This window comes from Heptranchias perlo, chromosome 18 (genome assembly GCF_035084215.1).
Source record: "Heptranchias perlo isolate sHepPer1 chromosome 18, sHepPer1.hap1, whole genome shotgun sequence".
Taxonomy (NCBI): Eukaryota; Metazoa; Chordata; class Chondrichthyes; order Hexanchiformes; family Hexanchidae; genus Heptranchias; species Heptranchias perlo.
The window spans coordinates 7,658,407-7,680,158 of record NC_090342.1 but is presented as its reverse complement, the minus strand read 5'-3'; the positions used below and the strand labels follow the sequence as shown (position 1 = coordinate 7,680,158).

General features: G+C 44.8%; 1 long non-coding RNA gene across 3 annotated transcripts in view; it reads left to right on the top strand.

The window, feature by feature from the left end:
* LOC137334549 (uncharacterized) overlaps window positions 1-14,412 on the top strand; it is a 54,739-nt gene extending 40,327 nt beyond the window's left edge. For 2 of the 3 annotated variants that reach the window (XR_010966172.1, XR_010966173.1), the window contains 4 exons: window positions 7,542-7,656; window positions 8,772-8,927; window positions 12,895-12,993; window positions 13,360-14,412. This is a non-coding gene — a long non-coding RNA (uncharacterized lncRNA). The remainder of the gene's footprint in view (window positions 1-7,541; window positions 7,657-8,771; window positions 8,928-12,894; window positions 12,994-13,359) is intronic. The other variant, XR_010966174.1, reaches the window with a different exon arrangement.
* The last annotated feature ends 7,340 nt before the right edge of the window (window positions 14,413-21,752 follow it).

The following is a 21,752-nucleotide window of genomic DNA, read 5'->3' as shown; positions in this document are numbered from 1 at the left end:
ATCAATCTCAGTTCTGAAATTTTCAATTGACCCCCAGCCTCACCCTCAACAGCCCCAATTAGTCTCACTCCCCCTGCTCGTGCCCCAGAGCCCCTGCAAATTTTCCCTTTTCAAGTATACTATTCCCTTTTGAAAGTTACTATTGAATCTGCTTCCCCACTCACTGCGTAAAACAATTTCTCCTCATCTCTCCTCTGGTTCTTTTGACAATTATCTTAAATGTGTGTCCTCTGGTTACCAACCCTCCTGCCAATAGAAACAGTTTCTCCTTATTTACTCTGTCAAAACCCCTCATAATTTTGAACACCTCTATTAAATCTCCCCTTAACCTTCTCTGCTCTCAGGAGAACAATCCCAGCTTCTCCAGTCTCTCCACGTAACTGAAGTCCCTCATCCCTGGTACCATTATAGTAAATCTCCTCTGCCATGGTTTGAGCTAGCCATCTAGTTTCGCTTGAGTACTTGTATTAGAGCCTGTGATGTTGACATTTGGATTGATAGAGAATGCGCTGATTGAGAATTTAAATGTTGTGCACAGTTTCAGTGGAGTGCGGTGTTGTTGCCTGGTGTTATGTTATTCGGAAATTCCCCTGAAATTCCAGTGACCGAGTCAAATGTCCAATGAGCAAAAAGTGGCATTCAAATCAAATAGTCTAAAATGCAACAGAGCAATAGGGGATTCAGGAGAAACTTCTTTACCCAGAGAGTGGTTATAATGTGGAACTTGCTACCACAAGGAGTAGTTGAGGTGAATAGCATAGATGCATTTAAGGGGAAGCCAGATAAACACATGAGGGAGAAAGGAATAGAAGGATATGCTGATAGGGTGAGATGAAGTAGGAAGGGAGAAGGCTCATGTGGAGCATAAATGCCAGCATATATCTGATGGGCCGAATGGCCTGTTTCTGTTCTGTAGTTTCCATGTAACTCGATGCAACAGAACTGAAAACGACCCAAATAAATGAGGGCAGATTCCCACCAACTCCATGAGATAACAATTCATCACATCTTTCAAAAACATCACCAAGTGCTTCACATACAACAACCACTTGCATTTATACAGTGTCTTTAACGTAGTAAAACGTCCCAAGGCACTTCACAGGAGCGAATATCAAACAAAATTTGACACCGAACCACATAAGGAGATATTAGGACAGGTGACCAAAAGTTTGGTCAAAAGAGGTAGGTTTTAAGGAGCATCTTAAAGGAGAAGAGAGAGGTAGAGAGACGGAGAGGTTTAGGGAGGGAATTCCAGAACTTAGGGCCTAGGCAGCTGAAGGCACGGCCGCCAATAGTGGAGCGAAGAAAATCGGGGATGCGCAAGAGGCCAGAATTGGATATAATCAATTACTTTTTCTGAAGTGGTGGGGTGCAGGCAAACAAGGCAGCCATTTTGAAGAAAGAAAGAAATTGCCTTTCACGACCTCAGGATGTCCCAAAGTGCTTTAAAGCCAATTTGAAGTGTAGTCATTGTTGTAATGTAGGAAACGCGACAGCCAATTTGTGCACAAATTGGCTGTCGCGTTTCCTACATTAGGTCCCACAAACAGCAATGTGATAATGACCAGATCGTCTGTTTTAATGATGTTGGTTTAGGGATAAATATTCAAGGACTTTGGTCGTCTTCTGCTACCTGACACAAGTGGCCATTTTTCATCTGTGAGCCTGTGCTGTTTGTGTTGGCAAAATAATTTCACCATTGGGGCATCACAGACTACCTTGACTTCAATGGAAAGGAGGTGTACAATGGGAGGAACGTACAACGGGAGGAACGTACAACGGGCGGGGCGTACAACGGGCGGGGCGTACAACGGGCGGGGCGTACAACGGGCGGGGCGTACAACGGGCGGGGCGTACAACGGGAGGAACGTACAACGGGTGGGGCGTACAACGGGCGGGGCGTACAACGGGTGGGGCGTACAACGAGTGGGGCGTATAGCGGGTGGGCGTATATCGGGCGGGCGTATATCGGGCGGGTGTATATCGTGTGGGCGTATATCGGGCGGGCGTATATCGGGCGGGTGTTTATCGGGCGGGCGTATATCGGGCGGGTGTATATCGGGAGGGCGTATAATGGGCCGCAGATCCACTATCGCCCTTTTCTGGCCACCAGTGGAATTGAAAACCTACCCCTATATTTTTCAAAAAGTATATCACAGGTGAGTCCATTCTTGTCTTCCCCTGACGTTCACACACAAGCACTTGGCAGCAGCCACTCACAGCAACAGGAGGAGGCCATTCAGCCCCTCGAACGTGCTCCACCATTCAATTAGATCATGGCTGATCTGCATCTCAACTCCATTTACCCGCCTTCGTTCCGTATCCCTCGATACCCTTGCCCAACAAAAATCTTTCGATCTCAGGCTTGAAAACTTAAATTTTTCCCCATCATCCACACTCTTTTGCGGGGAGAGAGTTCCAGATTTCCACTACCCTTTGTGTGAAGAGGTACTTCCTGATTTCCCTTCAGACGGCTGAGCTCTTAATTTAAATGCCTCGTTCTTGATTCCCCCACCAGGCGAAATAGTTTCTCTGCACCTAACCTATCAAATCCTTTTAACATTTTAAACACTTCGATGGGCTCACCCCCTCAACCTTCTACGTTGAATGGACAAGGGTCAGGGTCGGGAAGGCTGGCTGATTTTTCTCCTCTCCCCAGCCAGGAGCTGTTTTCAAAAGGGACAGGTGGCCAAAAACAGCCAACATCTTGTCGGCAGATACAACAAAATCAAACACCCACCCACCTCGTGTGTCCGATGCCTTTTCCCACTGTCTTCTGCTCCATTTCACTGCATCACTCATGGCTCTCCGGCAGCAACTGTTAAAATAAGATGTTGACGTACGACAGTCGCACAGGTGTCTCCGGCAGTCCTGTGACCTTCTGGCGAGGGACATCCTTCGGGCCATTCTATCTCCAACAAACACACGTCAATGTGGCCTTCTGACTGGTTTATACCCTACAAGATGCCCTTTAGGGACGGAAACCTGCCATCCCAGTCTGGGCTAAATGTGACTCCAGACCCACAGCAATGTGGTTGATTCTTAATTGCCCTCTGAAATGGCCTAGCAAGCCACTCAGTTGTAAAACCTCGCTAAAAAAAGTCATAATAAGAATAAAACCGGACGGACCACCAGGCATCGGACCACTAGGCAAAGGCAAACCAAGCCCAGTCGACCCTGCAAAGTCCTCCTCACGAAAATCTGGGGACTTGTGCCAAAATTGGGAGAGCTGTCCTACAGACTAGTCAAGCAACAGCCTGGCATAGCCATACTCACAGAATCATACCTTTCAGCCAACGTCCCAGACTCTTCCATCACCATCCCTGGATATGTCCTGTCCCACCGGCAGGACAGACCAACCAGAGGTGGCGGTACAGTGATATACAGTCAGGAAGGAGTGGCCCTGGGAGTCCTCAACATTGACTCCGGACCCCATGAAATCTCATGGCATCAGGTCAAACATGGGTAAGGAAACCTCCTGCTGATTACCACCTACCGTCCTCATTCAGCTGAGGAATCAGTCCTCCTCCATGTTGAGCACCACTTGGAGGAAGCACTGAGGGTAGCAAGGGCACAGAATGTACTCTGGGTGGGGGACTTCAATGTCCATCACCAAGAGTGGCTCTGTAGCAACACTACTGACCGAGCTGGCCGAGTCCTGAAGGACATACCTGCCAGACGCGCCTCGATATCCTTTTTATTATATGGAGACCAGAACTGTACACAGTACTCCAAGTGTGGTCTAAGCAAGGCAGATGCTAACAGTGGATGATCCCACGGTCATTATAGCAACATGATCACGCACACGTAATTAGTAACCTAAGAGAGACGGCCAGCGATACAATCAGTTTTTTGATGATGTGATATTTGAAAATTCTGTCGTCTCGAAGGGGAGGATTTGACAAATTGGCACACCAGCTTTGCACAGTGGGTAAGTTACTGGACTAGTAATCCTAGAAGGTATAGAGACCTAGACTAATAATCCAGAGTTATGAGTTCAAATCCCACTACGGCAGCTGGGGAATTTAAATTCAATTAATAGACTTTTAAAAAAATAGTATTGGTAATAGAGTCATAGAGTCATAGAGTTATACAGCACGGATAGAGGCCCTTCGGCCCATCGTGTCCGCGCCGGCCATCAGCCCTGTCTACTCTAATCCCATATTCCAGCATTTGGTCCGTAGCCTTGTATGCTATGGCATTTCAAGTGCTCATCCAAATGCTTCTTGAATGTTGTGAGGGTTCCTGCCTCCACAACTCTTTCAGGCAGTGAGTTCCAGACTCCAACCACCCTCTGGGTGAAAAAGTTCTTTCTCAAATCCCCTCTAAACCTCCCGCCTTTTACCTTGAATCTATGTCCCCTTGTTATAGTACCCTCAACGAAGGGAAAAAGCTCCTTAGTATCCATCCTATCTGTGCCCCTCATAATTTTGTACACCTCAATCATGTCCCCCCTCAGCCTCCTCTGCTCCAAGGAAAACAAACCCAATCTTCCCAGTCTCTCTTCATAGCTGAAGCGCTCCAGCCCTGGTAACATCCTGGTGAATCTCCTCTGCACCCTCTCCAAAGCGATCACATCCTTCCTGTAGTGTGGCGACCAGAACTGCACACAGTACTCCAGCTGTGGCCTAACCAGTGTTTTATACAGCTCCATCATAACCTCCTTGCTCTTATATTCTATGCCTCGGCTAATAAAGGCAAGTATCCCATATGCCTTCTTTACCACCTTATCTACCTGTTCCGCCGCCTTCAGGGATCTGTGAACTTGCACACCAAGATCCCTCTGACCCTCTGTCTTGCCTAGGGTCCTCCCATTCATTGTGTATTCCCTTGCCTTGTTAGTCCCTCCAAAGTGCATCACCTCGCACTTTTCCGGGTTAAATTCCATTTGCCACTGTTCCGCCCATCTGACCAACCCATCTATATCGTCCTGCAGACTGAGGCTATCCTCCTCGCTATTTACCACCCTACCAATTTTTGTATCATCAGCGAACTTACTGATCATACCTTTTACATTCATATCCAAGTCATTAATGTAGACCACAAACAGCAAGGGACCCAGCACCGATCCCTGTGGTACCCCACTGGCCACAGGCTTCCAGTCACAAAAACAACCTTCGACCATCACCCTCTGCCTTCTGCCACTAAGCCAGTTTTGTATCCAAAGTGCCAAGGCACCCTGGATTCCATGGGCTCATACCTTCTTGACCAATCTCCTGTGGGGGACTTTATCGAAGGCCTTACTGAAATCCATGTATACCACATCCACTGCGTTACCCTCATCCACACGCCTAGTCACCCCCTCAAAAAATTCAATCAAATTAGTCAGACATGATCTTCCCTTGACAAAGCCATGTTGACTATCCCTGATTAATCCTTGCTTCTCCAAGTGGAGACTAATTTTGTCCTTCAGAATTTTTTCCAATAATTTTCCTACCACTGATGTTAGGCTCACTGGCCTGTAGTTCCCCGGTTTTTCCCTACTCCCCTTCTTGAATAATGGTATTACATTAGCGGTTCTCCAGTCCTATGGCACATCCCCTGTGGCCAGAGAGGTTCTGAATATATGTGTCAGAGCCCCCGCAATCTCCTCCTTTGGCCACGAAACTACCAGATTGTCGTAAAAACCCCTTTAGTGGAAGGAAACCTGCCGTCCTTACCTGGTCTGGCCTATATATGACTCCAGACCCACAGTAATCTGGTTGATTCTTAATTGCCCTCTGAAATGGCCTAGCAAGCCACTTAGTTGTTCAATGAAATGGTGGCTCACCCCATGACCTTCTCATGGGCAATAAATGCTGGCCTTGCCAGCAATGCTCACACCCCATGAATTAATTTTTTTTTAAATGGCCCACATCTCAGGAATTTGGGCCTGGAGGACAACAAGGATTCACTGCATGTCAAGCACTCAAGAGATATTTCTGAGGGACCTGATAAGCAGCTTTATAAATGCAAATTAATGGATGGAAAATCATTCGGACCATGAATCGAATGGGCTGATATGCACTCCCATCGCACAACACTCTGTGACAGGAATATCAAACTCTTAAAATTACCCCTTATCATTCATAACAGAAAACATTCTAAAATCTGTAACATCAGAACTTAGATAACATGGATAATTCTCCAAAAGCAGATGCAGTATATCTGAAATAAAAAACAGAACATGGCAATGGGACAAGTATAGGAACAAAATGTCACTCAATTTTGCCTCGCACCATCATCACTTTTGTCAATGAATCATTCCTGCCCTCCACCCAATCTCCCTTTTGTTCTTTTGCTGCCTCCCTTTTCCCTGGCTCTGGACGTGCTTATAAACAACAACTTGCATTGATATAGCGCTTTTAACACAATAAAACATCCCAAGGTGTTTCACAGAAGCATTATCAAACAAATTTTGAGACCTAGCACAAAAGCAGGTATTAGAACAGGTGACCAAAAGCTTAGTCAAAGAGGTAGGTTTTAAGGAGTGTCTTAAAGGAGGAGAGCGAGGAGCAGAGGGGGAGAGGTTTATGGAGGGAATTCCAGAGCTTAGGGCCTGGGCAGCTGAAGGCACGGCCGCCAATGGTGGAGCGATTAAAATCGGGGATGCGCAAGAGGCCAGAATTGGAGGAGCGCAGAGATCTCGGAGGGCTGTAGGACTGGAGGAGGTTACAGAGATAGGGAAGGGCGAGACCATGGAGGGATTTGAAAACATGGATGAGAATTTTAAAATCGAGCCATTGCCGGATCGGGAGCCAATGTAGGTCAACGAGCACAGGGAGAACGGGACCTGGTGCGAGTTAGGATAAGGACAGCAGAGTTTTGGATGAGCTCAAGTTTACGGAGAGTGGAAGATGGGAGGCCAGCCAGGGGAGCATTGGAATAGTCAAATCCAGAGGTAACAAAGGCATGGATGAGGATTTCAGCAGCAGATGAGGTGAGGCAGGGTGGAGACGGGCTAGGTTACAGAGGTGGAAGGTGGTGGTCTTGGTGATGGAGCGGATATGTGGTCGGAAGCTCATCTCAGGGTCAAATAGGACGCCGAGGTTGCAAACGGTCTGGTTCAGCCTCAGACAGTGGCCAGGGAGAGGGATGGAGTCAGTGGCTAGGGAACGGAGTTTGTGGCGGGGACTGAAGACAATGGCTTTGGTCTTCCCAATACTTAGTTGGAGGAAATTTTTGCCCATCCTGTCGGACAAGCAATGTGACAAATAAGAGACAGCGGAGGGGTCGAGGGAGGTCGTGGTGAGGTAGAGCTGGGTGTCATCAGCGTACACGTGGAACCTGACAATGTGATTTCGGATGATGTCACCGAGGGGCAGCATGTAGATGAGAAATAGGAGGGGGCCCAGGATAGATCCTTGGGGGACTCCAGAGGTAACGGTGTGGGAGCAGGAAGAGAAGCCATTGCAGGTGATTCTTTGGCTACGTCTGGATACATATGAATGGAACAGGCCAAGCGCAGTCTCTAACATTAGATGTTAGATCTCTAACATTTTCCAATTCTGATGAAAGGCCATTGACCTGAAACGTTAACTCTGTTTTTTTTCTCTCCACAGATGCTGCCCTGACCCGCTGAGCGTTTCCAGCATTTTCAGTTTTGATTTCAGATTCGCAGCACCTGCAGTATTTTGCTTCTGTTGTAGCCTGCTGAAAGTCCACGTTTTTCTTAAGGTAACAGACTGAGGAACTAGAACATTGAAAGCATAATATTGAAACATTTTCTTACTGCATGATTTACGCAGAGTGATTCTGAAGAGCTTGTACAAAAGAACCATTTCTTATTTAAATGCAGATTATAATTACCATAGATTACCATATCTTCTCTTGTCCTTGAGAGCAAGCCTCTGTGTTGGTTTTTTTAAACTGCAACCTTCCACTGTTTTAATTAATTGGCTATATATTATTGAACGCTTCTAAATAATTGTGCATTATTCTTCAGGAAACAGATTAGCCTGAAAGCCCTCTTGAGAGGTTTTAAGTGGCCACAGATTTTACTTGGCTTCAGAATAAATTGATTGGAAACATTTATAGACTGTTCCAAGATTGTAGCTAACGAAATGTCGTTATCCCGACTTGTGTGAAACAAAAAAGTGGTTCACGGCACAAGAAAATGACTCGCTTTCATGTTGCTGGTGGGGTTGGTAGGTACAGACACCCAGCACACTGGTTTGTTTGTCTCACTGCCACAGAGCTTTGTAAAGAGGCTATTGTTCAGATGCAGCATTAAAAGACTCCTCGGTTTAGCCTGAGTCAGCGTGTCTGCATCAAGTCTGCGTAAAGTAAACATTGCTGCTTTCCGTCAGGGAGGCCAAGGACTTCTGTATTTATAAAGCGAAGGCAGGTGGCGGGTGTGGGGAGGAGTGGCCGGGGGGGGGGCGGGGGGGGAAGGGATCAAGCATTGTTTGGAAATGAAAATCCCTTCACACGTCCATGTATTCGAAGCCAACTCCACATTATCCTGTTGGGTTTTTCAAGGACAATGCACGTCTACAGTGTGTCCCATTTCTATACTGCGCTACCTGTAGAGACTTGGTGGGGATAGTGGGGTCATTTTAACCTAACCTGTCCGGCAGGAACGGAGTGAGTTAGGATCAGAAGCTTGTTTTAAACTCCACTCGATTTGAAGGTACATTGATTTTCCTGGCCTGCTGCTGCCTGAAACCATCGTCACCCTCCTCCTCCTCCTCCCCCCCTCCTCCTCCTCCTACCTCCCCCCCCCATTACTCACACTTGACCATAACAGAGGTTGTTAGGTACTTTCACTGGCTGGTTGATTTTTTTTTCAGCCTGATGTTCAGCCATTTTGTTCTCAAACTTTACGTGTTACGGCAGGAACCACTGAGCAGCGAACAGGGGTCGGGATCTTGCTGGTTGTCTTCTCCCCACTCCAAACAGGGGCTGCCAACCCTCCAGGATCGTGCTGGAGCCTCCAGGAATTGAAGGTTAATCTCCAAGACCCTGCTGCGAGCAAAACCCGGGAGAAAAAATCACCGATTAAAAGAAAAAATTGGGTTTTCTTTTTCACTTCCTTTGAACAATTTTCCTTATTAGTTATAAAAAAATGTTGGAGATGGGGGAGAAAGGTTGTTTGACTGAGAGTCGAGATTCGTCCAATCGGGTAATGGGGATTCTGTTCGTTTTCCCAATTGGCCGCGGGAATGCGGGAAGCCGCGAGGATGGACATGTCGGGCATCCGTTGGCGGAAGTGTGGGGGCGGGGCAGTGGGCGGCAGGAGGTCATGTGATGAAGCCTCCAGGAATATGGCCTACCAGAGTTGGCAACCCCTAACCCCGAGCATGAGCAATGAGGTCAACTGTCACCCTGCTTGAGGTCAGCTAACTCAGAAAGGCCTGGGAATCAATCCTGTGTCTTAATATTATGTCAAGCAGTCCTTTGCCTACCAGGCCATCGAGGGAAAGGGAAGTTTCAAAAAACATATCCAATAGGATTTTAAGTAGGGATGGAGGACTGCAGTATCTCCCCAGCTACAGCGCTTAGGACACCAGGAGATTAACTTACCTGAGCCTTGAGCACATAATCTAGGCCGACTTTCCAATGCAGTACTGAGGGAGTGCTGCACTGTCGGAGGTGCCGTCTTTCGGGTGAGACATTAAACCGAGGCACCGTCTGCCCTCTCAACTGGATTTTAAAAAAATCCCACAGCCACTATTTCGAAGAAGATCAGGGGAGTTTCTCCTGGTATCCTGGGGCCAACATTTATCCCTCAACCAACGCCTAAAACAGATTATCTGGTCATTTATTTCATTGCTGTTTGTGGGACCTTGCTGTGCGCAAATTGGCTGCCGTATTTCCGACATTACAACAGTGACTGAACTTCAAAAAATACTTCATTGGCTGTGAAGCCCTTTGGGATGTCATGAGGTCGTGAAAGGCGCTATATAAATGCAAGTTCTTACTTTTTATTTCTTTTTGTTCCAGTTTAAAGGGCATCCGTCATCTTCTCCTACCCAAAAATAGGCCAATTTTGTAGAACTGATCCCTACAGTTCCAGTATAGTTCCTGTAGCGTTTTGGCTGGGTCAGCCTTGTTTTGGAAGAGGGTGTAACTCCAGAGGTTTAATGAAGCCTCAGATGAAACTTCTACACATGCAAACTTGCAAAAGTGGCACCACGCCAAATTACCCAGCAGGGCTGAGGTTACTGTCTCTGCTTTTGCCTCACAAGTACGGGTTATAACGTCAAAAAAAAAGCTTAACTGTTGAGCTAAGCTTCATTGTACGATAAATACGAAACAGAGTTTTCCCTGGCTGGTGTCGGTAAATGATTCTAGACGTGACCCTTGGCGGGGGGGGGGGGTGGGAAATAAAGCAGTCTGTGGTCTTTAAAAAGCTCCACAGACATTGTTTCAGCGATTCCATATTTAAATAGGTGTTTAGCAGACAGTTAAAAGGACCTCAGGATTCCATCCCCATTACCAGTGTCCCTGCTTTGGTCCCATTCTTTAAAATAAACTTGCTTCTCATCAGTCTTCAAGTCGGAGTGACTCCATATGGGCGCTGTGTAGCATCTCCACCTGCTCCGTGAGCAGCTGCTTCCCATCAGGAATGTGAGGCTTGCAGCATGGGCTCGGCGCGGGATTTTCCGACATTAACTCTGCTGTGTTTCCTGTTAAATATGCTCCTACGAGAGAGGCCCGTCGTTCTACTCTTCCCATTCCAATCAGACGAACCTCGATATAGTACAGATAGATTGTCTTTCAGTACGTGCGGCCGCACTTTAAACATTCCGGGGTAGTCCACTTTTGTCAAGGAGTAACTTGGCGTGGGGGCCTTTAATGGCTTTGTAGCACATTGACCATAAGATGCATTGCCCTGGACGTGTAAGACTGCCATATCTTATGCATTTTATATCTGCATGCTGTACCTTACAGTTCAATAATAAAGAAGCCATAGAAAAACAAGCAACGTTAAAGCGTTGACTGACTAATAGATACAGAAAGAAATAAAAAGAGAGAGAGAAAGAAAGAAAGACTTGCATTTATATAGCACCTTTCACAGCCACAGGATGTCACAAAGTGTTTTACAGCCAATGAAGTACATTTGAAGTGTAATCACTGCTGTAATGTAGGAAATGCAGCAGCCAATTTGTGCACAGCAAGATCCCACAAACAGCAGTGAGACAGATGACCAGGTAATCTGTTTTAGTGATGTTGGTTGAGGGATAAATATTGGCCAGGACATTGGGGAGAACTCCCCTGCATTTCTTCAAGATATTTGTCGAGGGATCTTATACGTGCACCTGAGAGGGCAGGTGGGGTCTTGGTTTAACTTCTCATCCGAAAGACGGCACCTCCAACAGTGCAGGGGAAATGATAAGTTCCCTTTCCCTTTAAATGATAAGTTCCCTTTCCCTTTAAATGATAAGTTCCCTTTCCCTTTAAATGATAAGTTTCCTTTCCTCATCTGCTAATTAATACAAATAGAAAGAAAGAAAGAAAGACTTGCATTTATACAGAGCCTTTCATATTCTCAGGACATCCCAAAATGCTTCACAGCCAATGAGTAAATAAATTTTGACGTGCAGAGACTGATGTTATGTAGGTAAACGCAGCAGCCAATTTGTGCACAGGAAGGTCCCATAAGCAACAATGAGATGAATAACCAGCTGAGCTGCTTTGGTGGTGTTGGACTTTGCCTCAACATACTTTCAACATACTTTCTTGCATGACTTGGGTTGAGTAACGCAATAAAATTTTATTTTCTTGCTGCACAAGACAGAATGGGACCTCCCACACAGTCTGCAACTTTCCATCTGTGACAGAGTTAAACTCATCAAGATGGTAATTATGCCAAAGAACAACCAACTCTTTTCAGTGTTTTCATTCATAATGAAAACCAACTTTTTAAAAAGCATCTTCACTCTTGGTTCTATTACTTTATTTGGAATAGGGAGAAGCATTGCAGGATGGAATTATCCCAGATAGAGTGGGACAGATATGTGGAGCTCTTAGTGTCTCAGTGGACTTTAAGAAGTTTACAGGTACAGTTCTGGTGCCCATATTACAGAAAGGATATCGAGGTACTGGAGAAGATGCAAAAAAGATTTACAAGGATGATACCAGAACTGAGAGGTTATCAGGAAAGATTGAACAGGCTGGGGCTCTTTTCTCCACAAACAGAGAAGGCTGAGGGGTGACCTGATAGAGGTCTTTTAAGATTATGAAAGGGTTTGATAGGGTAGACATAGAGAAGATGTTTCCACTTGTGGGGGAGACCAAAATTAGGGGCCATAAATATAAGATAGTCTCCAATAAATCCAATAGGGAATTCAGGAGAAACTTCTTTACCCAGAGAGTAATTAGAATGTGGAACTCACTGCCACAAGGAGTAGTTGAGGTGAATAGTATAGATGCATTTAAGGGGGAGCCAGATAAACACATGAGGGAGAAAGGAATAGAAGGGTATGCCGATAGGGTGAGATGAAGTGGGGGGGGGGTGGAGGCTCTGTGGAGTTGGGCCGAATGGCCTGTTTCTCTGCTGTACATTCTGTGTAATCCTATATGTAATATGTACTCACCAGTTCTCAGGCATTCTGCGGTCTACCCCTTAGGCCTCAAACCACAAACATTGATGTCAACAGCACCTCCCTAAGCCGCAACCTCCGCCACCTAGAAAGACAAGTCACACATCATCCTGACTTGGACATTTATCAGCCGTTCCTTCATTGGCGCTGGGTCAAAATCCCGGAACTCCCTGCCTAACAGGTAGAACTGTGGGAGCACGGACTGCAGCAGTTTGAGAAGAAGGCCCACCACCGCCTTCTCAAGGGCAATTAGGGACGGGCGATAAATGCCATCCTTGCCAGGATAATTCATATCCTGAGAATGAATTTTTTAAAAAATCTATTGATGTGCAATTGACTTTGTTACATCATTTTATCTTGTATAAAGGACAGAAATAAGTGCCACAGACATTAATGGGCAATTCCACACATCAAACCTTCAGAGGAGAGGTCTGTGTTTTCTCTGGCTTGAGCTCCAGTCCCTGAGGTTAGTGTATTTGCAGCAGCTTGCCCTCTTTCCCTCTGTTCTCATGCACTACCGATTTTGGAAATTAAAATGAGACAGCTGCGTTCATTTAAATGCCTGAATTCGTAATCCTAAGAATGCAAACATGTCCAAGCTGGGAAAGCTTTCATATTATCAAAGTTTAAAGGGCAATAAAATAAAGATATATTAATGACTGCATCAGACAATTTTATACCTGTTTTAACAAGAGCCCTAGAACCACCTTAGGGTGATGTACTGATTAGTTAAACTCCAATTCAAAGAACATCCTCATGACTTGCTGTGTTTGTGAAAGAAACACTGTTGATCAGTGAATCATTTTATTCTTTATTTTTTCTCACCTGGCAGAAATCACCGTGTTGCTGTTTAAACACACTTCCTTGTCAGAACATTATTTGAGCATTTGCCATTCCTGTGAATACCTGTGTGAACAGGTGATGTGATGTCAAGGGCTACTGGTGTTCAGACATGTTCTTGGTCCAAACTCACTGAGCTAACGTTCATGACTGGAGCTGGAGCCTCCCCTTTGTTCCACTTCAAACGGAGAATTTGCATGTTTAAAGGCCACATGCCCTGCAGTTGGAAGGGGGATAAAAATCGGTCAGCGGTCCCGCTCCTTACAGGCATCTAATGACAAGTGCGAGTGTGTGACGGTTGGGAAAGAACTAGATTAAGCTCATACCTGATGCCACATATAGTCAAATAGCCAACTGACCCTCGCTGTCAACACTCTCACGTGAAGAATGGCCGCTTGGTTGAACTGTACCCCAGTACGAACTCAGCGCCTTCAGGAGAGAAGCAAGAACATTGCAAAAAAAAAAGTTTTGTATCTGCAAGGAACTTACTTTACGAATCAAACATGCTTCTTCTGATCCCTGACCCGCGACCTCCACCACCTCGAAGGACAAGGGCAGCAGCTGTATGGGAACACCATCACCTCCAAGTTCCCCTCCAAAGTCACACACCAATCCAACTTGGACATATATCGGCCGTTCCTTCATCATCACTGGGTCAAAATCCTCGAACTCCCTACCTAACAGCACTGTGGGAGCACCTTCACCACACGGACTACAGCGGTTCAAGAAGAACATAGGAATTGCTAGACGATAAAAGACCAAGGTCCATCTAGTTCGTCTCCTACTATCCTAATACTCACATGACGCTTCGATTATGGAGTTGTTGACTAATCATAACAATCAGTCTCCATCAATTGGCCTACAACAGACCCAGACATGAGGCGAGGAAAACCCCCAGTGGTGGAGTGCTTTGGGAACCATAGGTCCAAAGTGACCTGTTCCTCCCAAGCAAGTTACACTCACCACATGACATGTCTCAAATTACTCATATACTGTATCCCAAAATGTCATTTTCTGAAATAAATCTATCGATTATGCATTTGAATGAATCGATACTAACTGTTTCCACCATCTCCCTTGGGAGTCTGGTCCATAGATTGACCACTCGCTCACTGAAATATTGTTTCCACAGATTAGTTTTGAATTTACCGCCTTCAAGCGCTGGTTCTACTCTTCTGGACAAGATGAAATAGTTTGTCATGGTCGACATTATCCAGTCCCTTCAGAATCCTAAAAACAGCAATGGTATCACCTGACAATCTTTTCTCTTCCAGTGAGAACATGCCCAACTTACATAATCGTTCCTCGGAATCCAATCCCACCATCCCCTCAATCATTCTGGTTGCTCTCTGCTGTATCCATTTCAATAGCTGCAATATCCCACCACCACCTTCTCAAGGACAACTCGGCATGGGCAATAAATGCTGGCCTTGCTAGCGACACCCATCTCTCAAAAATGAATTTTTTAAAACCTTCTCTCTTCAGTATTGGCTTTACATTAGATCAACGTTTCATTTGTCAGCCTGTCAAAGCACATCTAAAGAGATCTCATACACACTGGGAGGAAGAGACAGAAATTGAGGCAATGGCGTTTCATCCTTCAGCTTTGTGGAGGTCATTTTTTGAGATTACTCTCCCACCAATTAGCCTCATCCACTAGATATGGCAATCAGGAAATCACAGGTTTACCGACCACTAAATTAAAATGAATCAAAAGAAAGAAAGAACTTGCGTTAATACAGTGGTTATTACATCTTCAGGACACCCCAAAGTGCTTCACAGCCAATTAAGTACTTTTTGAAGTACAGTCCTGTAGGCAAACACTGCAGCCAATTTGTACACAAGCAAGCTCCCACAAACAGCAATGAGACAAATGACTAGATAATCTGTTTTTCTTTGGTGTTAGTTGAGGGATAAATATTGGCCAGGTCACCAGGGAGAAATCCCCCTTGCTCTTCTTCAAATAATGCCTTGGGATCTCTTAGATCCACCTGAGAGGGCAGACAGGATCTTGATTTAACATCTCATCCGAAAGACAGCACGTCTGACAGTGCAGCATTCCCCCCTCACTGTACTGGGAACGTCAGCGCTAGATTTTGTGCTCAAATCTCTGGAGTGGGATTTGACTCAGAGGTGAGAGTGCTACCAACTGAGCTAGGGTTGATCAGTACTAGAAAACATGGTATGGGCCCATTTGCGAAGCCAACGGATGACTCTGCCCATCAGTATTGTGAACTTGGACAATTAACCCAATAATGCCTGTAGAGTGAAGAAACATTGGCATAATTTCTTCATCTTCCTCACCATTGTGTGCAAGACCCAAATCTTTCTTAGGCAGATGAAGGTTTGTTCTCCAACACACCTGGACCCTCTTTTAGAGACCAGTTACAGTTCTCAGTGGTTAACCTCAATATCATTTTGTTTACATTTTTGTTGGAACCTTTTTGTTTGAACAGGCTGATGGTATCGTCGGGAGAGTTTGTCTGGAGCAGCCATTGAGCCTGGCTAAGTGAAGGAGCTGAATTAACTCTCCTAGACATCCAATAATTAACGCCGGGTGCTTCAAGTGATCGAGTCACCTCCACTGTACATGTTAATTGGTCTCCCCCGCACAGGCAGGCTCGTCCAAACCATTTCCCGCGATGACGCCATCAGCAGTCATAACGTAAACAAACCTATTCGAATATTTTTTAAAAATCACCAGCAACTGAGAGAAAGATTATTAAAGTCAGCAATCTTTTGAAACAAGCAAAACTGGCTCCTGAAGCATTCGATTCAACTTGGTTAAAATTTAATTTCCAATTCTGGAACAGCTGGGGTTTGTGGTGGCCGAGGATTATTTTATCGGTTGGTCACTCTGTAATTATTACCAGACCGTGGGCAGGATTAAGGCAGCAACTGTTTTATTTGGCACAGTGAGCTGAGACAGATTTCAAACTCTAAGGGGTGACTTTGTTTGGTTAGCAACGAAAAATATATGCACAGTCGTATCGACTTTCCAACTGGAGCCAATCGATGGGCTCAGGGGCTGGACTGACCAACCACAGCTTTAAAAAAAACCAAAATAAAAACAAAGCAAAGCCTAATTGGATAAAATTATATTCTTTATATAAATGAATGAGTTAATAGCCGTTCTCCAATTTAAGATACATTTCCATTTTTAGGCAACGTCATCTCGTAACGTAAAGGTTCAAATTTCCATTTCTGCACTCCCAGTGAGAGTGCTTATTATAAAGAAAGAAATTGTATTTACATCGTGCCTCTTGTGACCTCAGGACGTCCCAAAGCCCTTTACGCTCACCGTCACCAGAAGGTACACTTTCCAAGGCCAGATAGATCCTCCAGCCCCGAGATCGTACACTGTCTCTGAAAGTCAGTTCATTTTGGGAACTTAGTGGTTTAGAGCTTCATTGCCTACTGCTAATCATACGTGCCTAACTCTTCTGTGTGCGCACACGTGTGTATATATGGGGTGTGTATGTGCGCCTGTCTGTGAATGTGTGTGTGAGTGTGTGTGACAGTGTGACCGTATCCCCGCAAGAATAATTCCCAAGTAGTTTATAACGAAAGAAAGGACTTGCATTTATATATCGCCTTTCATAACCTCAGGATGTCCAGAAGTGCTTTACAGCCAATGAAGTATCTTTAAAGTGTAGTCACTGTTGTGATGTAGGAAACATTAGCAAGGTCCCACAAATAGAAATAACGACCAGATAATCTGTTTTTTAGTGATGTTGGTTGAGGGATAACTATTGGCCAGGTCACCGGGGAGAAATACCTACTCTTCTTCAAATAGTGCCGTGGGATCTTTTACGTCCGCCTGAGAGGGCAGACAGGCTCTCGGTTTAATGTCTTATCCGAAATACGGGACCTGTGACAGTGCAGCACTCCCTCAGTAGGAATGTTAGCCTAGATTCTGGGCTCAAGTCTCTGGAATGGGACTTGAAACCACAACCGTCTGACTCAGAGGCAAGACTGCTGCCCACTGAGTCATGACTAAATATCTACAGGAATACTGAATGGTTTTGTTTTCTACAGAATTCCCCATTGCAGCAGTTTACTGATCAAGTAATCTGATCTGTGGAAGTTAACTGCGGGGAGATGATTGACTTCGTTTCTGTTAACGTTTTTACAACTTGGTGCAGCCAGCATCGACTTAAAGAGATGGGATCATTTAAGGAGTCGATAAAATTGTGCTTTGGGACCATTTTTTGAAACGCTGTTGTTTCATCGCAGGTAACTGTGCCCCCCATCTAATTCAGACAGACCTCCCTTGTATCTGAGAGTTGTTAAAGTTTTACAGCATGAAGTCGATTGGAACCAATTTTCCAACAAATAAACCGTCCCGTAAAACTGCCCTGAATGAAAAGATTACACTCAAAGAGGCTGCATGAAAGGGAGAGTGAGACGGAAGAGAGATTTCACCTTCGAACACTTCATGTGTTTATTTTAAACGGTCAAGGCCTGCGTAAAAACAAACAGAGGTTGTAGTTCAAACGCGTTACGTGTTCAAACTTGAACTTCGCCGATCGGAAGTTATTCCCTGGGATGTCGTGCGGAGGGGTGCGGTGGGGGGGTGTCCCCCCGTGACGGGGGTCAGTTAGGTTTCTGAGATGATTTGTGACTGCACAAATTAACAGTGTGTTTGTGAGAGACAGCGCCTGCATGTAACTGATTAAAAAAAGAATGACTTGCATTTATATAACTCCTTTCACGACCTCAGGGCCTCCCACAGCATTTTGCAGCCAATGAAGTACGTTTTGAAGTGTGGTTACTGTTGTAATGTAGGAAATGCAGCAGCCAATTTGGGCACAGCAAGATCCCACAAACAGCAATGAGATAATGACCAGATCATCTATTTTAGCGATGTCAGTTGTGGGATAAATATTGGCCAGGATACCAGGGAGAACTCCGCTGCTCTTCTTCGAATAGTGCCATTGGATTTTTTTCCGACCATCTGAGAGGGCAGAGGGGGCCCTCGGTTTAACATCTCATCCGAAAGACAGCATCGCTGACAGTGCAGCACCCCCTCAGTACTGCACTGGGAGTGTCAGCCTGGATTTTGTGCTCAAGTCTCTGGAGTGGGACACAACCTTCTGACTCAGACGCAAGAGTGCTACCCACTGAGCCAAGGCCTGACATAGAGTCATAGAGTCATAGTCATAGAGTTATACAGCACGGATAGAGGCCCTTCGGCCCATCGTGTCCGCGCCGGCCATCAGCCCTGTCTACTCTAATCCCATATTCCAGCATTTGGTCCGTAGCCTTGTATGCTATGGCATGTTGAGCCTTCAATGCTTATGTGGGGAAAAGCTTTTCACCAACAGTTTGATTCCTACCCTGGGTGAGGACGCCCCAGAGAGAAGCTGAAAGCAAAGGAACAGAGGCAAGTTTTGTTCATGAACCATTCTCATTGGATTCAGATTGAAATCACTTCACTGGGAAGATCCCAATCCCGGTTCAAACCTACTCTTTTGAACTTATAAATGAGCCTCTATCATTTGTTTGTGGAGTGATTTCAGATGTACTCATTTTGGACATACTGAGATCTGCCATGTTCACATGGTTCTAAAATCCAGCTGCACGAGAGCGCAGGAGAAATGTTCATCCAGTGAGATCCTGCGCCCTCTACAGTCAAAAGATAAGAGATACAGCCCAAAGACAAACCAGTCGGACCATTGGATTGTGTCTTGTTTATATTGTGCCACTGGGCCTTAAACTGACATTAATGCTTCATGGAGTTTTCACTCTGGTTTAGCACTTGGGACATCCCAGTCCAAGAACTCAACTGCCATCTCGACCCATCCAAACAAAAGAAAATTTACGCAGAATCGGACACAATAGGGGGGAAATGAGAAACGTTTCTTTTACACAGCGAGTTGTTACGATCGGGAAATTAGAGGAGCATGTAACAAGAGTAATGCAATAATTGTGGGGGACTTTAATCTTCATATGGACTGGGAAAATCAAACTGGCAAATGTAGTTTGGAGGACGAGTTCATGGAATGCATTCGAGATGGTTTCCTGGAGCAATATGTCGAGGAACCAACTAGGGAACAGGCTATTTTAGATCTAGTGTTGTGATTGTGTAATGAGACAGGGTTAATTGGTAAACTTATGGTTAAGGATCCTCTAGGGCAGAGTGATCATAATATGGTAGAATTTCATATTGAGTTTGAGAGTGATGTAGTTAAGTCCAAAACTAGGGTCTTAAATTTAAACAAAGCCAATTACATGGATATGAGGGGCGAGTTGGTTAAGGTACATTGGGAAATTAGATTAAAAGATATGATGGTAGATAAGCAATGGTGAACATTCAAAGAAATAATTCTTAATTCTCACCAAATATACATTCCCTTGAGGAATAAAAACTCCACGGGAAAAGTGATCCAACCGTGGCTAATTAGAGAAGTTAAGGATAATATTAGATTAAAAGAAGATGCTTACAGTGTTGCCAAAAAGAGTAGTAAGTCTGAGGATTGGGAGGGTTTTAGAAATCAGCAAAGGATGACCAAGAAATTGATAAAGAGGGAGAAAATCGAATATGAGAGTAAACTAGCAAGAAATATAAAAACAGATTGTACGAGCTTCTACAAGTATGTAAAAAGGAAGAGACTGGTGAAAGTAAACGTGGGTCCCTTAGAGACTGAGACAGGAGAAATTATAATGGGGAATAAGGAAATGGCAGAGACATTAAACAAATATTTTGTATCTGTCTTCATAGTAGAAGACACAAAAAACATACCAGAAACCAAGGATCTAATGAGAGTGAGGAACTTAAATTAGTTAATATTAGTAAAGAAAAAGTACCGGAGAAATTAATGGGATTAAAAGCTGACAAATCTCCTGGACCTGATGACTTACATCGTAGGGTTTTAAAAGAGATGGCTGCAAAGATAGGTGGATGCATTGGTTTTGATCTTCCAGAATTCCCTAGATTCTAGAACGGTTCCCATGGATTGGAAGGTAGCAAATGTAACCCCACTATTCAAGAAAGGAGGGAGAGAGAAAACAGGGAACCATAGGCCAGTTAACCTGACATCAGTAGTATGGAAAATGCTAGAATCCATTATTAAGGAAGTGGTATCAGGGCACTTGGAAAATCATAATATGATTAGGCAGAGTCAACATGGTTTTATGAAAGGGAAATCATATTTGACAAATTTTTTAGAGTTTTTTGAGGGTGTAACTTGCACAGTAGATAAAGGGGAACCAGTGGATGGAGTATATTTGGATTTTCAAACGCATTCAATAAGGTGCCACACAAAAGGTTGTTACACAAGATTAGGGCTCTTGGGATTGGAGGTAATACATTAGCATGGATTGAGGATTGGTTAGCAGATAGAAAACAGAGAGTAGGAATAAACGGGTCATTTTCAGGTTGTAACTAGTGGGGTGCCGCAAGGATCAGTGCTTGGGCCTCAGCTGTTTACAATATATATCAATGACTTAGATGAGGGGGACCAAGTGTAATGTATCCAGGTTTGCTGTCGATACAAAGCGAGGTGGGAAAGTAAACTCTGAGGAGGGTGCAAAGAGGCTGCGAAGAGATATAGACAGGGTAAGACAGTGGGCGAGAAGGTGGTAGACAGAGTATAATGTGGGGAAATGTGAAATTATCCACTTTGGTAGGAAGTATAGAAAAGCAGAATATTTTTTAAAAGGTGAGAGACTAAGAAATGTTGGTATTCAGAGGGATTTGCGTGTTCTTGTACATGAATCACAGAAAGTTAATGTGTAGGTACAGCAGCAATTAGGAAGGCAAATGGTATGTTAGCTTTTATTGCAAGGGAGTTGGAGTATAAGAGTAAGGAGGCCTTGCTGCAATTATATACGGCTCTGGTGAGATCACACCTGGAGTACTGTGTACAGTTTTGGTCTCCTTACCTAAGGAAGGATATTTGCTTTAGAGGGAGTGCAACGAAGGTTCACTGGATTGATTCCTGGGATGAGAGGGTTGTCCTGTGAGGAGAGATTGAGTAGAATGGGCCCATATTCTCTGGAGTTTAGAAGAATGAGAGGTGATCTCATTGAAACATATAACATTCTTAGAGGGCTTGACAGGGTAGATGCTGAGAGGCTGTTTCCGCTGGCTGGAGAGTCTAGAACTAGGGGTCATAGTCTCAAGACAAGGGGTTAACCATTTGGGACAGAGATGAGGAAAAATTTCTTCACTCAGAGGGTTGTGAACCTTCGTTGCACTCCCTCTAAAGCAAGTATCCTTCCTTAGGTAAGGAGACCAAAACTGTACACAGTACTCCAGGTGTGATCTCACCAGAGCCGTATATAATTGCAGCACGGCCTTCTTACTCTTATACTCCAACTCCCTTGCAATAAAAGCTAACATACCATTTGCCTTCCTAATTGCTGCTGTACCTACACATT